Source organism: Urocitellus parryii, chromosome 8 (genome assembly GCF_045843805.1).
Source record: "Urocitellus parryii isolate mUroPar1 chromosome 8, mUroPar1.hap1, whole genome shotgun sequence".
NCBI classification, from domain to species: domain Eukaryota; kingdom Metazoa; phylum Chordata; class Mammalia; order Rodentia; family Sciuridae; genus Urocitellus; species Urocitellus parryii.
In genome coordinates, this window is record NC_135538.1 from 63,947,134 (window position 1) to 63,966,886 (window position 19,753).

At 38.2% G+C, this 19,753-nt stretch overlaps 1 protein-coding gene and 1 pseudogene across 1 annotated transcript in view; one reads left to right on the forward strand and one right to left on the reverse strand.

Annotated features, from left to right (window-relative positions):
• Positions 1 to 7,361, reverse strand: part of Klhl32 (kelch like family member 32) — a 184,823-nt gene extending 177,462 nt beyond the window's left edge. Inside the window, exons 1-2 of the mRNA XM_026392749.2 lie at positions 7,316 to 7,361; positions 6,944 to 7,073 (exon numbers count right to left, since the gene is read on the reverse strand). The gene's annotated coding sequence lies outside the window, so the exon portion shown is untranslated. The remainder of the gene's footprint in view (positions 1 to 6,943; positions 7,074 to 7,315) is intronic.
• Positions 7,362 to 12,688: 5,327 nt separating this feature from the next.
• Positions 12,689 to 13,097, forward strand: LOC113185568 (stathmin pseudogene; annotated as a pseudogene).
• The last annotated feature ends 6,656 nt before the right edge of the window (positions 13,098 to 19,753 follow it).

The window sequence follows — 19,753 nt, forward strand, 5'->3', positions numbered from 1 at the left end:
GTAGGCAACTAGAAATTGACCTTGCAGAAAGGCTAGGAGGTCTGTACCTACCAGGTACTTGGTGCTGCTATTATTCATTCTACAGAGGACACAAGGTGTAGTTCTGCACTTTTTACAGATGGAGAACCCCTGAAGCAATTCTATAATACAGCCCTGAGAGCTACCTAGGAAGGAGGAAACTGATCCTCCTTCATTTTCCCTAGAGTTCCAACAGCTAGAGTTGGAAGCTAGAGTTCCAACAGCTGCAGAATAGAGGGAGATGTGGCTTACTAGAGAGGAAAGACACCATTAACCCCAAGATATGCATCACTTTCCCTGGGAGAGTCCACTCAAGCAGCACACTCTGTAACCCAAAGTTCGGTAACACAAAACGGATATCTCAATGAATTGAAATGCATTCTGCTACCATGTATAACCAATTAGAACAAATTTAAAAATTAAAAAAATTAAAGGGCTAGCTCCTCTCTGAGGCTAGCACTGGCCAGATTAAGATGTTTTATATCATGCATGAAATTTAAGTGGATTCTAACATCATTGAGGGAAAGGGGGGGTAGCAAAGGGAATTAATAGGTACAGAGTTTTTATTATGCACCAAGCATTATGATAGTTGTTTCTATGCATATCTCATAATCTTGGAGTCTCTCTATGCCATGGTTTGGGTGTGTCCCCCAGAAGTCGTGTATTAGAAACTTAATTCCCAAAGTCACCTATTAATAGTACTTGGAGGTGGGGCCTTTGGAAGATAGTTAGGATTAGATTGAGACCTCCATGATCGAATTAGCAGTTTTATAAGAAGAGGAAGAGCAAACCAAGCTACTAAATTCGGTCATATTAGGATGCAGCAGGAAGAGCCTCCAGTGGATATCAGCACCTCATTCTTGGACTTCCTAGCTTCAAGAACCATGAGCTAAGTAAATCACTATAAATTTCACCTTCTTCTGTGTTCATTTATAGCAATAGAAAGCAACCTAAGATGCCCTATAATCTAGGTAATAGAATCTTCATTTATAATTTGAGAAAAATGTGATCTATAAGGAATATATCACTGGACTGTGAATCACAGAGCTAAAAAGTATCTGATTTCATATTCAAATCCAGGCTCCAAGGCTCATGTTCTAGTTGTGCCATGCTACTTTGCACTTTCAATTGTAGAACTAAAAAATCACAAATAATAAGGCTTCTAAGTAATGATTTTAAATGAGGTATCAGATTTTTTTGTCATAAAAAATTGCAAGATGCCTCCTCCACTGCTCTTATTGTCTACCATTAGCATCAAATGTGTTCCCACTGAAGCAATCAGCCAGGATGGGACTACTTATCCCATCAATATCCTGTATGCCAAACCAGTTGTATGTCAGGGTGGGGAAGGAGGGGTGGGTAGCCCTGCTTCTAAGTAACTGGAACTGGCTCATCTGGCATGGAAAGTAGAATATATTATGCCTCAAATAAATATGTAGGAGAATATTGTCAAGAGTCCATGAAAACTGCCAAAGATTTTCCTTCTCCATTTAAAAATCATCTTATCAGGTCGGTGATTTCAGCCCTGCAAAGGAAAAAAGCTATTTTAGACATATTCACAGCTTTCAATGCTTTATGCCATATGCGGAACTAATCTGATTCCAAATCAAGTTTACAAAACTGTTATTTTTTAATATATAATTCTTTAAAAATTTTTTACCCAAATTTATAGTACCATATGTCTAAATCAAGCTAAATTATATGCATCAATGCATAGCAGTGTGCATATGAAATAGAGCAAGAACAAAAGAGATATGAAGAAATTTGAGCCCTTCCTCCTGCTCAGTTCCTCTCAAGTGAAGATCTTGGTAACAAGAGTCAGAGAATAAAGGATCAGATTAGAAATGCCAGGAAAGGGGAAAAGATGAACAAAATTAATTCCATCTACTAATTCCCAGGAAAAAGCAAAGTAAGATATTCCAGGGTAAACTCTGAAGATTAACTTTGCAAACTGCAATATATTCTGCAATAATGAGAACTGGGGGAGACAGAAACAGCCAAGTCTATCTCCACTCTCACCAGAAAGCCCAGTTTAATAAGCAAGATGGGCTCCCTACATCATTTGTTCAGATTTTCCATTACTTAGCAAATATGTCTGTGAAGGGAAAATCATCATATTGGCTTATATAGTACTTGATGGGAATTACAATCCCTCCTACTTTAAAGTGAATTCCTGTCATGCCAAATGTCCTTGGAGCTAGACTCTAGTGCTAACGGTTTTCTATTTTATTTAATCTTGTTACTTTGTGCAGTCATACTAAGAGGCAGCTCTCTTATCCAGTCAATGCAGGTCTAACACTTGAATCATTCAGACTTTCACTTGCTCATCCCTTATATTTCATACCTCCATTCAGGTAAAAATGTTGACCCAACAAAGATTAAGAGCAGATATCTACCTTCACCAAAGGCTTCCCTCTGTGCTTGAGTATTGCTTTTCAAATGGCTCAAACACAGCTCATATTTCTCTTCACTTGTCCCACAGATATGAGGTGTGACTTGTTAAGTGTAACAGTAAAATCTCTTATCTGTAAGCATTTCCCTAGCCTCCAAACTATGACTCTCCTAAAAGAAAATGATGACAAATTTTATCATCTAATTTGCCCAAATCTTTCCCATTTCTGAAAATCCATGTATTTGTCCACTTCAATTGAATCCACATACATACACTCTTCCCATAGAAAAGTGATATCATGAAAGGAAATTATGTGCCTTACAATGTATGTTAAAAATCCAGAAAACCCAAAATAGCTAATGGGTACTTGCTATGGACCAGGTCTATGTAGGACATAATACCTGACTTGTCCCTTGCCCTTAGCATCAGAATGTTTAGAAGAATCAGTGCTACATTCTCCCTTATGTTACAAGCTTCTCATCTCTTTCACTAATTTGTCTTTATCCCCTGACACACATTTCCAGTTCTACCTTCTTGCTGCACTCCATCCTAAAGACCACATTCTCATGCTTTCCCTTACCCATTCAGCTAATTAGCTCATCAGGATCAGATATCACCAGCATTATCCTCTCAACTCATATGTCCAACTTGACTGTCTGGAAGAGCCTCCCATCTTTCAATAGATTAAAAGGAACTTCACTTAATATAATCAGATCCAGCCATCAATCCCCCTCCTATATAAGGACTTAACTGATCTCCACAAACAGAACATTTCTTATTTTTGCTGTGTCTATGCTTCAATGCAATCTTACATTTCTACTGTAGCATTTTACATATAACTGCCTCAGCCATGTACAAAATCACAATGATGTACACATATATAACCTCCATTAGGTAACAGGCAGAAGAGGAGAGTGAAGTGAAAAGAAAAGTTGAGATTTAAAGTTTTCTTTCTTGGTCCAGTTTAACTTAACATAGTCCTGAATTCTTCATCTTTATAAGATGCCCATTTTATAAGGACATTGTGAATTTGACCAGAAACTGATGGAAAATACCTTAAACTTAGAGGGGGCTCAAATAGGATGCTTCCAAATGGTTTGTTTGCTCTAAATTCTGGAAGAGCACTCAGTCTTGACTTTGTAATGAAAATATTTATGAACACTTGCCTAGCTCCTTTCTAGAGGTGCACACTGAAATGAAATCAAAATCCTTTTATATACTACTAAAGCATCCTTCCAGAGGGAGATTTTAGAATAGGAGAACCATTAGAAGCTACTATTCTCATCTTTTCTCCCCTTAAACCACTTCTTTCTGAATCCACAAAAGAATAACATAAATAGTACTCCTTTTCAACTACCTACTTTAGTAAAGTCCACTGACATCACTATAACTTTAGTGAAAATATGAGAAACAGCTTCTCAAAAGGTACTTGTTTCATTACAAGATGCCTTTAAAGAGCAAACAGCATTTATTATGTCAAGATGCTAGAATTTAGTGTCTCTTTGAGTTTCACAGGTTTCTTTGTTCCTTTGACTTTGGCAACTTGCAATATCATAGTGGGTTTAATTAATTACTTAACTCCTTAACAGGAAGTATTCATTGAAGAGCTGAGGATGCTCCTTTTTTTGTGACCATCTTTTTGTTCTACCTCTTTTTTACAATGAAAGTATAGTCTTTTCTTGGTACTCACTGGGGGATTGGTTCCAGGATTCCCACAGATACCAAAGTCTGAAAATGCTCAAGTCCTTTTTTTTTTTTTTCTTTAGTACCAGGGATTGAACCCAGGGGTACTTAATCACTGAGCTACATCCCCAGCCCTTTTTATTTTTGATTTTGAGACAGGGTCTTGCTAAGTTGCTTAAGGCCTCACTAAGTTGCTGAGGCTGACCTCGAACTTGCAATCCTCCTGCCTCAGCCCCTGAAGCTGCTGGGATTAAGTGTGTGTGCCACCACACCCAGCTCAAGACCATTTTATGCAAAATAGTATAGTATTTGCATATAGTATATACACATCCTCCTATATACTTTAAATATTTTCTAGGTTACTTACAATACTTAATATCTTAATGCAATGTCAATGCTATGTAAATAGTTGTTATGCTTTATTGTGTAGGGAATAATGGCAAGAAAAAAATCTGTACATATTCAGGACAGATGCAAATTTTTTTCCAAATATTTTAATCTGCAGTTTGTTCATCTGTAGATACAAGGGACCAATAGCACTCAACTGACTTTTTGTACATTCTTAGCCCTATGCCAAGAAAAAAAATTAAGTCAGGAATGAAAGAATGTTAAACTGCAAATACTTTTTTTCATCAGATTCAAACATTCCTATTTTGGAGCATCTCACTCTCTTTAGTTTTCCAGAAGGCACAAGACAGAGACCTAGGAAACCTCAGAAACAAACTTGGACCTGTTTACTGAATAACAAATGTAGAATATTTATTAGACTTTAATACTGATTGAGAATATTCCTGATCATTCTTATAACTGATTCACTTAAGTATTTTATTAGAGAATAACAGTTTATTATTGGATGAGGCCTCAGTAGTCATAGGTAACAAACTGACAGGCCATGGGCCACATGTGTCCCAGACATATTTTTAAAGTTGTCCTTACAGTTTTTGTAAGCCCACATTGTAAAATTCATTTTACAATGACAAGCATAGTTATTCTTGGATACCCTTAGAGGATTGGTTCGAGGAGGTCCACATAAAGAAATCCAAAATCTTCTGTTTTCCTTGAAAATTTAGTATGTTTTAAAGACCAGGCAGAAACAATTAGCTTCAGTAAAGAAGAAGCTGCCCTCTTTCTGGTGCCTTCTGGTGCCTGTTGCAGAGGCCAAAGTCCACACCCACTCTCTCAGATGTCTCCTACTAGGCTGCTCCACTTCTCTATCTCACCTGTCAGACCCCTGAACACATTTCAAATGTAAGCACAACTTTTTTTTTTTTTTTTTTTTTTTTTTTTTAAGGCAAAGAGCCTCTATCCAGAAAGGGCTTCCCCACTGACTACCTCTGTGACCTCCACAAGGTTTGAATCTTGGGTGTCTCAGCTTTATACTGAAGGTAATTCTTTGACCTCATGATTATTATGAGGATTGATAAAGAAATAAATGAAAAGTGCTTTGTAAACTATAATGTAAAATGTTTGTCATCATTTTTCATCTCTCAGCATTCTGTGAGCTGCATAAATCCCTTTTACCTACTTCAGTTATGATTTGTCTTCTTTGTTCCTCTTATCATTACACCATGCATGACAGTTTAAAATCTAAATTAAGGAATTTGACATATTTTCCTTGCTTTGTTTAACAAGAGGTAGAAAAGATGAAAAAATATCAAAGGAAAACAAAATGAATTACTGAATGACAGTGAATCTTTATTTAGTCATTCCTCTTTGTGATGAAAGTATGAAATTAGTGCAAAGTGTAATTACTGGATTGCTGATGCCTTCAAGTGCTGTGTTACAAGTTCATCCACCAGGCACTTGAGGTACAACCAAAACTGACACCCCAAGTATTAAGGGGATTCTGTGAAATAAGGGCCCTAACCAGTGTTTTGCTAAAGAATTCAGAACATCAGAATCAAAAAATAAAAATCTACATCTTAATATGAGTTCTAATTAGACTCTGGGGTTTTAAGCCATGGCTTACATTTTATATCTATCAACATATATAGATATAGAAATACTCCCTCCTCAAATCAACAAGAGGTTTGAAAGAACACAGAATCTTCTCAGAAATGGGCAGAGGTGCAGAAAACTGCCTTAATTAGTGATGCAGTGGATACTAAAATGTTAGCAAAGCTGCATTTCATGAATACTATATTGTTATCTTAGGGATTCACAAATACGTATTCCCCTTCTGGTCAATTTACAACAGATCATCCTGATGTGGGGAACCACAATACAATCATCTGCTTTTAATTGTTAAGAATCACGCCTAAGTGAACTGCAAAACAGAACTGAAAATAGAAGGGAAGAATAGATTTAAATTGGAATCAGCATTCTTTATATCACCAAAATGGAACTAATTCATCATTCAAAACACAATCCGTTGAAAATTCATCTGAAGAATCCTTTTTAAAGCATATCGTATACCACAATTACAGCTTTTCTTGAAGTTGAATGAAACCGTCGCCTGAATACAAATTAACGAATGTCAAATTGACACAAGATTTCCAGTGTATATTTTATTTTAAAAATCAAAATAAATAACAGCATCATTTAAGAAACCAGTTCTATTCAATAGATGTCCCAAAGCTAATGTTTAAGCAAGTCTCCCTGGCAACCAAGGAACACAGTGCATATTGGGCTGGGGGGAAGGATAGAAAGGGGGAGCAACTCCAGGGTTGGTAGAATAAGTAACCAGAGTAGTAATTGCTCCGCTAGACGACGTTGGTTGAGGCTGTATGCCCCTGAAATTTCAACTCCAGTTCTCGCCCCCTCTGGCACAACAGCAGTTTCCCACCCTCTCCCTCGGGTCTGCAGGCACCAACCCGAACAGGTTACTCCCCAAACAGGAGATTGCCTTACCCGATGGGGTGAGCGGTCTGCTTGGTTTTGTACCCGAGGCGGCAGCGCAGGCACCAGGTTCTCCCTGATGCACAAAGGCTCTGCTTCGCCCCACGATCCTGGGGTTAAGAGAAATTGCAGTAGCTTCTTTCTGCGGGTTTGGGGATGCAACTGTGAAGACGAGCGCGCCAGTGTGTGTGTGTATGTGTGTGTGCGCGCGAGTGTGTGTGGTGTGTGTGTCTGTGTCTGTGTACGCGCGCGCGCGCCTGCCTGCGCGATCCCGGGCTCTCCTGCGGGGAAACAGTGTTCCCTAGTAAATAAAAAGCACCAGCCAGCGCTGCAAGGGACACGTCCGGCTAGCTACCCGAGGCAGTTGTCAACCAGTAGACGCACCTTGGAAGCCCCCGGGTGGGTTGAGAAGCCAAAGCGGCTCCGCCCCCTCCTGCCCCCGGCGAGCCCGCGCACAACACCCCCCCTCCCACGTCCCCCTCTGCTGGAGAACCAGCGCGCACGCTCCCCTCCCCTCCCTGCCCCCTCCCCGCCGCCGGCGAGCCAGCGCGCACGCCCGCCCGCTCTCCCCGGAAGTCCCCCTTTTCTGTGCTGCCGCCCCCCTTTTCCCTCTCTGGCACCTGCGCCGCTGGCCGCCGGGTCACATGCACACCCTGCAGCCGCGGCTACGGCCCCTGCTGTGACGAATTACACTATAGAACCTAGCCTGCTTACCCCAGACTCTCTTTCCAGGACTTGGCAGCAACCTGTGCCAACCGAAGCCATGACCCCAACTTGCTGTGGAGAGTACTGGTCCTGTGCTTTCCCTTTCCCTGACCTAGGGAACTTGCAAAGTTCAAGTTCCCTCTATTTCAAGAGGCCCTAAAGTGGCCCTCCTTAGGATTATACATGTTAATGTTGAGAACAGAATCAAGATAACTTTAGGAAACTTGATCCACCTCTCCCTAAAAGGTGGACAGAAGTCCTGAACCTGAAGAATAAGTAAGGGTATTTTGTTATAGCTAATTCTGAATTGAAACCGCAGACAGACAGCAACCTCAGAACACATCACTGAATTCCAGAGCCTGGCACACTTTCAGACCATTCATTAATTCATTCTTTTGAAAAGCCTGCTCAAAATTCACATTTGAGTGAAATAATTAGTTTTAATGTGTAAATGTTAGACCTGTGAATTGAAAACCTTGGTCACATGTGGAGTTAATCCACTGGAACAAGACAATACAGCTCGACATTAGAGATAACTATATTTTGTAGACACTCAATATTTAAACTTCTACAGGATTGGAAGGTCCATTCCTTGCAGATTTATGTTCTTGGGCTAGGAAGTATCTTTTTGGAGCATCCTTAATATTCTCCTTAGTCCCAAATCAATTTCAGAGGTTGTTTTCCACTTTTAAACTTTCCAGATTTCTAGGTTTATTTGTCCTGTGGGACCTGTCTTTTTCTTCCAGTGAGTGCTTTATTCCCATGATCTTGATATTTGTACATTAGGAAGCTGAGCATCTACTCATCTAGCAGTCCTGGACACCAGGATAGGAACAGAGAGAAGAATGACAAACAACTAAATGCAAACAGTAGATGCAGTGTCATTCTCTAGAATTTTTCATAAACAACTGATATTTTCCATTGGATGTTATTTTATACTTGAAGATCAAATAAGAAAGTATTTTTGAACCCAAAATATTAACAATGACTGGTGTCAATAAACAGAATACTCCATTAAGATTTACAAGGTGTCACTAAATTAACAATACTTAATATGTTAATGTAGTTTATATATATATATATATATATATATATATATATATATACATACACACACACACACACACACAGAGACACACATATACATACATTTATATATCTCCAATATACCCATTGGATTATCCTTTTTGAATAAATAGCTTCTATTTTTTAAATATAATCAAACAGTGCAAATAACTGTATGTACACAGAAAAAGAATCTTTATTACTACCAATTTGCCATCTGTATGATAAGGAAAGGTCTCCTACAGCCCTAGCTGGTGTTTCTTGTTTATTATCCTATCCCTTGACCCTAGCTCATTATCTGTCATATAGAAGTGACTCAATAAATATTGCTTACCTACATCTAAGATGTTGAGGAGTAAATTAAAAAAATTATGTTAAATAAGAGACTCAGTGTTTGTTAGGTAACCACCGAAACTCAACACAAACATATTTTCCAATATTACTAGGGCTTTTAGATGCTTTCTCTCTCAAATATCATTAAATTCGGTCTTTCTCCTTACTAAGAAAATAGTTTAAGACTTTTTAAAAGCTGTTTTTGTTTGGTTGTTTTTTTTTTTTCTTAGAGAGAGAGAGAGAGAGAGAGAGAGAATTTTTTAATATTTATTTTTTAGTTTTTGGTGGACACAACATCTTTGTTTGTATGTGGTGCTGAGGATCAAACCCAGGCCACATGCCAGGCGAGCGCGCTACTGCTTGAGCCACATCCCCAGCCCCTGTTTGTTTGTTTGTTAATTTTTTATTTGTCTCTGGAATACTGACCATGTGTTGAACTTTTTGTTTTATGGCCCTTATAATGTTAGGCAGTGTAATCACTAAATGACTTTTAGTTGTCATTAAGAGACATTGTCCCTGTTTCAATCTAGTGATATTATGAAAGATGAGCTGAGGAAGAAAAACATGAGGGGTCCTTTGATTGCAAGTAAAAGAAAATTACTTCACTCAATTTAAACAAAAGGGGATTTAAGAATATAGGGAGCTCGAGAATTGATAGGAGGCCTCCCTGGATATCCAGGCAGGAATTAGAACATCCACAGAGAACAGAGAAGCAGTGACCACAGGATAATTGGGGTAGAGATGTTATGATCTAGTAACTCCCATTATTGGAAGAGATAAACCCCAATTTACTGCTCTTTATACTCCCTGTTCAGATCCCATTTCCAGTTGTCCTAATTTGAAGGCTTGGCCTATCTCTCAGGTAGTCTAGGGTGGAACCCTTGATCACAGCCCCCACAGAATTTATTAAAGAAAAATGGGCCTTGGATTAGGTGGAAAATAGCATACATTCATGGCAAGAAATGGGATGTGATTTAAATGTATTGGGGAAACATTAAGAATGGGATCCCTGCCACAATAGTGCATTAAAGACTGAGATCTTACACTGAGGGAGCCACTTTCACTTTCTTAAACAAGTATCTTGGAATTTGGTTGAGTGTGGAGCACTTATTTTTCAACTTACTTCTTACTCTTTGGGGATGTGTTTTGGAACACGAAAGTTTTTGCAGCATTTGTTGTTGTTGTCTCCATCTATCGTCAGCTTGTCCATAAACCAAGATGTAAGAACACAGCATAAATCCAACGGTATCATAAGTTTTTATACAATCTGGTTTTTAACAGCTTTGTGAGAATTAGGGAGATTTGAAATTGTCTCTAGACACCAGATGTCACTCTCAAACTACATAATAAAGTAGAGTTATGCCACAGCTCCTTTTTCAAGTCCAGAGCAAACAGCTGCTGTAGCCCTTTTGCTACACCAAGTGAGGAGACAGGTGTTATTCTTAAAGCCAGTGTCATAGATTTCTGTCACAAACCAACAGTGACATTAAGAAATCACTGAGCCATACTTCAATAAGTATACTTCTGGAGAAAACAGATCAATATTAATTATACCAAAATCAAAATTGATTTTTGGCTGATATTCTCCAGTTTTCAAGTAAAAAATACAAGCTAACTCTAGCTAACACCTGCATGTATTCAAGAACCTGTGGGCACATTTTATAGGTAACTCGTTCTATTCATCAGGAGCCGAGGTCACTCAAAACCAGCCATGCCAAGAGAAAGCTTTCATTGATGAAATGTTTAATATTTACATTTTCTATGTCACATTCTCTGATACCAAATGCTATTCTTGTTTTTTAGTCTATTCCGTCTAATCAATTAGACTTGTAATGGGAGCTTAGTAAAAAGTTACTGTACTGAATAGGAAATAATCCTTATCCATAAGATAGAATATTTTAATTATACTACTAAGTAGGTACAAACACGATATGAAGGATATTCTTAGTCATCATCAGGGTAAGGCAGATTTAAAACAAGTTATATTTTTCCATGTATCAGAGTGGCAAAGATGTACAAAGATGTTAATATCTAATGTCAGAGAGAATGTTGATAAATTATGAATTTATGAGAAAGGAAAGGGATACAAATATTTTATAGGACAGCTTGTCAGTATTTACAATTGTTTTTTTGAAATGCATATGCCTTTGGGTCCAGAAACTCTGCCTCTGGTTATTTATCCTATGGTTACCTCTAACAAAAGCACAAAAACTTACATAAAAAGATACTGTGGGCGATTGGGGTGGTGATGGTGCATTTTGAGCATGTCTCCTGGGAGCGGCTGCGGAGCTCCATGTCCTCTCCTGGACTGTGCTTTGGTGCTGGGCTCACGCGGACTGCAAAGCAGAGGCCTGCTGCATCCACGTAGTCGAGCTCCCACCAAGAGCTTCTCCTGCACAAATATGACAAGTTTCCTGTGAACCCTGGAGCACCAGTTAACCACTGGCCTTCCTCAGAAGTCTGGTTCCAAAGTTCTGCCCATTCCACAAAGCCCAGGTGATCAATGAGGCTGTGAAGAATTTACCAAAGGTGAACTTAATGAAGTCAACCCATTTGTGAGGCGCATTGCAAAGTTCTTCACTGAAGAGAGTATGTGTGGCTTTCTTTGTCATCACCAATTCTTGTTCATCTTGAGTCCTGGGATTATGTGCATGTGCCTCTGAGAAACTGATGTGACTCCATTTTTTTAAAATAAATAAATAACAGCAGCTTCTACCTCAAGGCCTGTCCTAAGGAAGGGGGCGTGACCCTTGTCCTTGGAAAAACCCACAGAGCACTCCTAAGCACATACCCACCCTGCTGAGTTGTTTGTCTATAAATAACAGGAGAGATATGCTGCGCCAGGTGTCCCTGACTCAGTTAGTCTAGGTGAGGACCCTTAGCAACTCCCTAGCAACCTCCAATCAGCATGAGATAGGGAAAATACCTGGGATGCCAGATGACCCCCAACTAGTTTATGGTGGTTGATAACATGTTGGAAACGGTGTAGTTTAGTACGTACACCCCTCGTGGCCTAAACCAATCAGTTCAAAGGAATCCTTCTCCTTGTACTAACCAATCACCCCTACCCAACTTGTTCCTGCCAGTGAATGTGCTAATCAATGTTAAGAGTTGTTGTTTGACTTTCCTGCGATATGGAATGATTTGTTGTGTGATGTTGTGACACATAGAGTATCCCCCCAAAACCTATAAAATCTCACTGGACAAAGGACTGGGACTCACTTCCTGGGACCACTGTGTCAGGAATGGTTGTGAGTCCAGGCTCGAGTTGGCAATAAAGACTCTTGTGTGCTTGCATCAGATTTGGCTCCTGGAGGTCCATTGGGATCCCACGAATCTGGCATTACACCTCCACACCTTGCTTACCATTCAGCATTTATAAAGAAGAATGCTATAGGTGGAAGTGATAGCAAAACAAAAGTTAAAGGTTGGCCTCATCAATTTGCCAAGAGGCTATCTTAAAAGTAAAAATGACTTGGGATACATGTAAGTGGCAAAGCAACACTAATTTCAAACCAAGAAACAAAAGAAAAGAATATGTTGCCATTTAGAATAACCTGGATAAAGTGTGGCCAGGTGGCTTGGACCAAGCAGGGATTTCCTTACCTCTGGATTATATAGAATTCACTGTCAGCCTCTTGTCTTCTATTCACCATGGCTTCTTCTGATATTCAGGTGAAAGAATTAGAGAAGCATGACTCTGGCCAGGCTTTTGAGCTGATTCTAAGCCCTCAGTCAAAATAATCTGTCCCAGATTCCCCCTTCTCCAAAAAGAAGGATCTTTCCTTGGAGGAAATTCAGAAGAAATTAGAAGTGCAGAAGAAAGATGTAACTCCCATGAAGCTGAGGTTGAGAGCATAGAAAGAAGTGTTTCAGAAAGCAATAGAAGAAAACAAAACATCATTTAAATGCTGGAAGAGAAACTGACCCACAAAATGGAAGCTAATAATGAGAACTGAGAGACACAAATGGCTGCCAAACTGGAGCATTTGCAAGAGAAGGATAAGCACATGGAAGAAATGCAGAATCCAAAGACTCTGCTGATGAGACAGAATCTGACTAATTTGTTCTGAGAATTGACTTTCTCCCCTTCCCCTTCCTAAATATCCAGACTGTACTGGTCAGTGTCAGTTTTTCTCCCCTGACAAATATTCTAAAAGCTGATGTAGGACTGTATAGGTAGATCCAGACTGTAAGGTGTTGTTTTAGGGGATAAAGGGGAGAAACTGAAAGTGATTCAATCTTTTTCTAAAGTGTTGGTCTTTTTGATGTAGCTGTTTTTATTTTTGCATCTTTTCTACTTCAGTGTACTTGGTGTACTGGATAAAAGACAAGTACTGTATTGGCTCTGTCAAAAATATGTCTATGAAGAGTATGTAGTGGCTTCTTTCAAATTGTTAGATGCTAAATATCTGTTTACTTTTCAATCCCAGTTCTGTCCAAACCAGATGCTACTGTACTTGAATGGTTAAGAAAACTGCAAAGAGCTGTTAAAAAAAAAAATAAATAAAGGGATGAAGCTGGAGGAAAAAAAAAAAAAAAGAAAGAAACTGTGATAGCTTAGTAACATCCAAAGGGAGAAAAAAGAAAGAAACAGTGTAAGAGGTCCATCATTTGGAAATCAGTCAAATTATATGAATAGAAGGAGCTATTGTTTTTGAAAAAATAGAGTAGAATTTTACATACTGATCAAAGATATATCACTAGGTGACCAAAAAAAAATGAAGAGCAATGGATATAATATGAACTAGTTTGAATAAAAGTAGAGGAAGGGAGAGAAGGAGAGAGGCTTGTGTGTAACAGTGTGTATTTTTCAGTTTTATAGACACAGAAGGAGACAGGTGACTCAAGCTGACTCCATGAAGATGCTGGGACCTTCCCTGTACCACCACTGCTATCAACACTCTGTGCCACTCTCTGACCCACAGAACCCATGGGTCATTGGCCATCAAAAGGGTCAGGATGGGCCCTTCTCAGTGCACATATGGACTCTTCTCCTGCGGACGTCTGATTATTGTGGGTCACCACACACTCTAGCACAGGTAACAGTTGTGTTGCACTCAGCTGAATGAAGATCCTGTGTTGGGTTATAGACAGTGATGTCATCGGTGAACAATAGTGTCTCTGATGCTGACTCTGTTCCTGTTCTTTGCTAGACCCCTGCCCTGAGTATGTCCAGGGACCATATTCCTTTATCCAGTTGTCACTTTCTTCCCAAATTCTCCAGTCTTCCCAGTTAACAAACTTTGCTCTTCCTTATCATGTTCTTCCCAAAATTCGTTGATTTTTCTGGGCACATGAGCCCCTGACTTTCCTCAGAGGCCTAGATTTTTGAAATGTCAAGAAACAAATCTGGTTTGTTGGTTTGCTTGCTGGCTTTTTTGCTAACCTGTCTAACCTGTCATCTCTAATGTTCTCCCTCCACTGAGGTGAGGTTTGTGAAATGATTACTTGATTGAATGGGGGGTGGGTAGGTCCAGGTACTAAGAAACATTAGAAATATAATAGATCTGAAAGTATTTTCTCTGGGAAAGGGATTAACATGGATCATTTGTTTTTCATTTATAATATTCAGGACTGCTTTTGATGTTTTATCATGAGTATGAATAACATTTGTAATGTTATTCATTATATTGCATTAGTAAATAAAAATTTCACTTTTTAAAATCCATCTATAAAATGAATATGATAACACTTTTTATTGTATTACTGGAAAATAGTTAGCATCATAGAAAAAATAGCTTAGGGGATATAGTTCAGTGGTAGATCACCAGCTTCATGTGTGCCAGGCCCTGGATATAATTCATAAGGATATAATTCATAATACCCAACACTGACCAAAAAAAGAAGAAGGAGGAGAAGGGGGGGCTGGTTAAAATTTTTGACTCTCCTGAAATTATTATTTTTTTTTCTTTTTCTTTTTTGATTTTTTTTTTTATTATTAGTTGTTCAAAACATTACAAAGCTGGGCTGGGGATGTGGCTCAAGCAGTAGCGTGCTCGCCTGGCATTCGTGCGGCCCGGGTTCGATCCTCAGCACCACATACCAACAAAGATGTTGTGTCCGCCGAGAACTAAAAAATAAATATTAAAAAATTCTCTCTCTCTCTCTCTTCCTCTCTCACTCTCTCTTTAAAAAAAAATTACAAAGCTCTTGACATATCATATTTCATACATTTGATTCAATATGTATACAGGGTAAAAATGGGAGTTCATAATCCTGAAATTAATTAGACCATTTTTACATCTTCATAACTATAATATATGTATACATCATGGGTAGGAAATTTTAAAACAAACAAATGAAAACTCATGTAAATTAGACCTCATACTTCCAAACACTTACCGTAGTCCCAAAATAATATTTCTGTACTCTTTCCTGACTCTCCCTTTCTCTTTAATCAGAGTGATAAAAACACGTCACAATTTTTTTCAGAGCCTCCTATGTTATTTAAAGTGCTTTGGCTTTAGTTTTAAGCAAAAGAAACTAATTTTGATAAGAAAGAAGGTACTTTTTTAGAGGGATATGGGGGCTCATAGAATTGAAGGACTGGCCGGGGAAACCTAAATACCCAAGCTTTTAATAGGAACCCAAATAACTTCACTTAAGATTAAAATTCCCAGAAGAGTCTCATGGCCCACTCTGGATCATGGGACTATCATCATGCTGTGATGCAGGTAAAAGGGTGGAGAGGACAAGTCCATGTGGAATGGGGAAGGAGGACTTTCCACTGGGAATAGTGAGTTGTCTTACCCTAGTCAAGGGCGAGGGATGTTGCATGAGCAAAATACTAGATACTCATTTTTGCATCTTTTTAAAGGGAGATTTAATTGGAGGATTTAAAAAATTCATTCTAATATTTTCTTTTTTCATCTCTTATTCTCCATTACTCTTTCAAAACACATTTCAGGTGGAATTGGAACCATTATTTTAAAACAAATTAATGAGATCTCTTTTTAATGAGACAGATTCCTCTAAAAATTGATGAGAAACACACTGAACCTAAAAATATCTCCTGAACTGTGTTTTGAGAAGTCTTGCTCTCTTACATTTAGACCACCTATCATGGAATTTAAACTGAATACTAGGTGATACATCAGAATTTTAGTTTCTAATCTTAGAACTATCTGTGTGGGATCAATTTTCACAGAAAGTTCATTGCTATTTTACAGTAGTATGATGTAGATTAATGTACCTGACATTTCTAAAATTCTAATCTAATAGTAGTAATGTATGAATTTAACTATGCCATTAAGAAAAAACATTAACTTCATTCATTAAAATTATCCATTCACTAAAATTTAACTGTTTCCCAGACCATATCAGCTTGGAGGTAAAAATAGACATAACGACTGTCAAAAATAACACAAAAATTTTCTCCATCTTTAGCCTGTCTACTTAGCAGAAAGTAACAGTACAAGCTTTCCCAAATTTTATTCATGTTGTCTTAAAGATAGTTTACCATTGAGCTCTGTTAAGTCACCCAGCGCATCCTTGGTAGCATAAGAAATGGTCATTTTGCTGAAAATATTGTAAGTTGGCCTTCATGGGTGCCTTGTATATCACCTCTTTCCCTTTTCACTTACTCTTCTTTTTTTTTTTTTTTCTTTTTATAGTTTCCTTCCTTGTAAGCAATGGTTCTCAATAAAAGGTGATCTTGTCCCTCAGAGAACTTAATGTCTGGCGTCATTATTGTTTTGCATGGCTAGAGAAGGAGAATGCTCCTGGCATCTCCAGGGTAGATCAGGATGCTGTTCACATCCTGCAGTGGACAGGATAGACCCCTCCCCGCAACAGCACATTCTCTGACCCCAGCTGTCCATATCATTCTAGATGAGACACACTTCTCTAAGCACAGGCCTGAGTCTCAGAGAGGTTTCTAGGGGACAATCTGAGTAACAGAAGTCCCCTGATATTTTGAAAGTTAGCATGCTCCTCCTTACTCCTTCACATCTTTTCTTCCTGAAACTTCTTAAGCATGTCATAATAATTGGTCCCTGGTATACTTAGCTATCTTCCTGACAAATCCAGACATGCTGAACACCAGAGCAGACCCTGTTGAAGTTCCTTTTGGGCCACCTACAATACTAAAGACAGTACTGCCTCTTCTTTTGAACATATAATGATCATTTGGTGCACTGAACAAAAACTTGTAGCTCTTCCAGAAGTGATTTCTGTTACCAGCACCTCTCTCTAATATAAACCTCAGTATCCTGATCCCAGGAGGGAGATTGTAACTCAGGTCAGCCAGACAATAGACTTTCTCAAAGTTTAGTTTATTTTTTATTTTTTAATTCAAGTCAGGGGAAGAAGTGTCTTTTCTAGTGTGAAGGCTACAAGATGCAGATGCTCCTTGACCTATGACAGGGCTATGTCCGAATAAACCCATTATAAGTTGAAAATATTTTAAGTAGAAAATGCACTTAATAAACATAACAAATGAACATCAAACCACAATCCACTGTAGAGTAGCACTTGTCTGCTCTCATGGTCAACGGGGAACTGTCGCTCACTCCTGCTGTCCATCATTGTGAGAGAATATAGTAATATATATTGCTAGCTGAGAAAAACTTCAAACTTCAAAATTCCAAATATCATTTCTATGGAATGTCATTTTCACACCACTGTGAAGTTGAAAAATCATAGGTAGAACAACTCTAAATCATATGTTGGTAACCTTTGTTCTCCAACAAGGATCATCTAGAGACATGAAGTTCTTATTCTGAAAACAGGAGACAGGAAGGGAAGAAAAGAGGGAAGGGAATGTGAGAGAGAGAAATTATAATGGTTGCCCAGAGTTGTTCTAAGTCCAGTTCCATCTTTAAAGTTTCCAACATTTGATTTTGCATGCAGCACACTTATCATTTTCTGTTTAAGCTTGGGTTAGATTTGGGTTGGATCTTTTCTAGTCTTGATGAACATAACTGTCTTCAAAATCCTTACAATAAAAAGGCAGTTTAAAAAAACACATGAAAAATGCTAATATAAGGTGCTCATAGGATTCTCCCAAGGTTCTGGTTAATGTGTTTGATTCTAGAAAGTGTTCCTGATTGTTCATTTCACAATTCACTAGGTTGTACATTTTGTGCTTTCTTCATTTTTCTGTAGGTTGGTTATAATTTATCACACTTTAATTTTAAATGGAAAAAAAATTAGTTCCTTTAGGATGAGCACTAAAAAATAGCACTATAAAAATTTAAAGAAAAGAAAAAAAAAATGGCATATGACCTAGGCCTTAAATAATTGTTTTATTGTATTTTAAAAACTTATGTTATACTTAAATAAGTGTATAGAAGAGAAAAAAATAAGGCTTCTTCTACCTTTTCTTTTTTAAAAAAATTATTTATTTTTGCTGAGGTCTATATAGAAAACTGACAAACAACAGATTAACAGAATAAAAGTCATACAAATATTATTTAATGTTACTATTTTTAATGTTTATGTGCACAGACATCTTCTTAAAAAAAGAAATGAAGAACCAATGAAGGTTAGACCCAGGGATTATGCGCCATTTTAGCAAAGGGCAGTAAGTTGTAGAAAAATGGCAAAACAAAGGAAAGGGCATTTGGGCAGTAAATTGTGGGAAAATAAATATACAGGAGAAACTAATGGGAGATAAGATTATTTTAGTAAGATTTATTTATGCAGAGCCACCTCACTGGTGACTTTCTGTGTCTAGTGATGAGGGTTGTTTTCTTTCTGGTATGGAGAAGGGAGTGAGGTTCACCTTTATAAAGGGAAATTTATGCCCTGCTTTTATACAGGCCCGGGGAAGGCAAGAACTGTGTTTGCCACTTTCAATTACCTTCATTTCAAAGCAGCATATTTTGGCAGGGGCTTGTTCTGATCCCCTTTAAAAGTACACATATATACATAGTACTTTTGATTGCAGAGCATTGTTAATTCTCCCTCTCAGTACAATTCTGATTTTTATCCATTCTGTTTTTTCTTCATGAGTAAATAGGGTTCATGAGTTCACCTAGTTCTCAATAAATCAATTGCAAAATTGGGGCTGAAATCCAGGTTTCCAACTCCCAAACTTAAGCTCAGTGTCACAGCTGAGTCACAGTTAAGGAAAGTGTGGATGAAATCACAAAAAAAAATACAAGTCAAGCCCTTCCTGCCACTGAGCTCCCAGGGCATTTGACATGTGTCCCTTTCACCCATTGCCATATTTCATTGAATATTTGTGTGCCCTTCAAGAGCATATCCATTGTCTTAACCATTTTAGGGGACTTGCCTTTTTTTGTACCCCTTAACATGCCCACTACAGTATTAGAAAGGGAGTAGTAAATATTTTTTTTTTGATGATGGTTGGATAGATAAATGAATGGGTATGAGTTAAAAAACAGGGAAACACAAAGTAGCTTTAGATATTGTGATTGAATTATAAACTTCAGTAGAAGAATGTTGGAAAATTATGTTCAGAAATGGAGATTGTGGAAAACCTATGGGAAGCTATGAATGCCAATCCAAGGTGTTTTTACTTCAGTCAGCAGGCATAGATGACATCCGTTTTTTTGTGTTTTTTTTTTGTTGTTGTTGTTGTTTTTTAGAAGAGTTGATCTTCCTAATGGGTTATAGGAAGGGTCATTGTAGTAAGTGCCAGGAACATGGCACACAGTTAGGGTTGTAGAAATGAACAGGAGAGGAACAGTTTTGAAGCTATGACTATCTAATTCCCCTTGTGCCTCACAAAAGTTATGATGTGAGGTGACT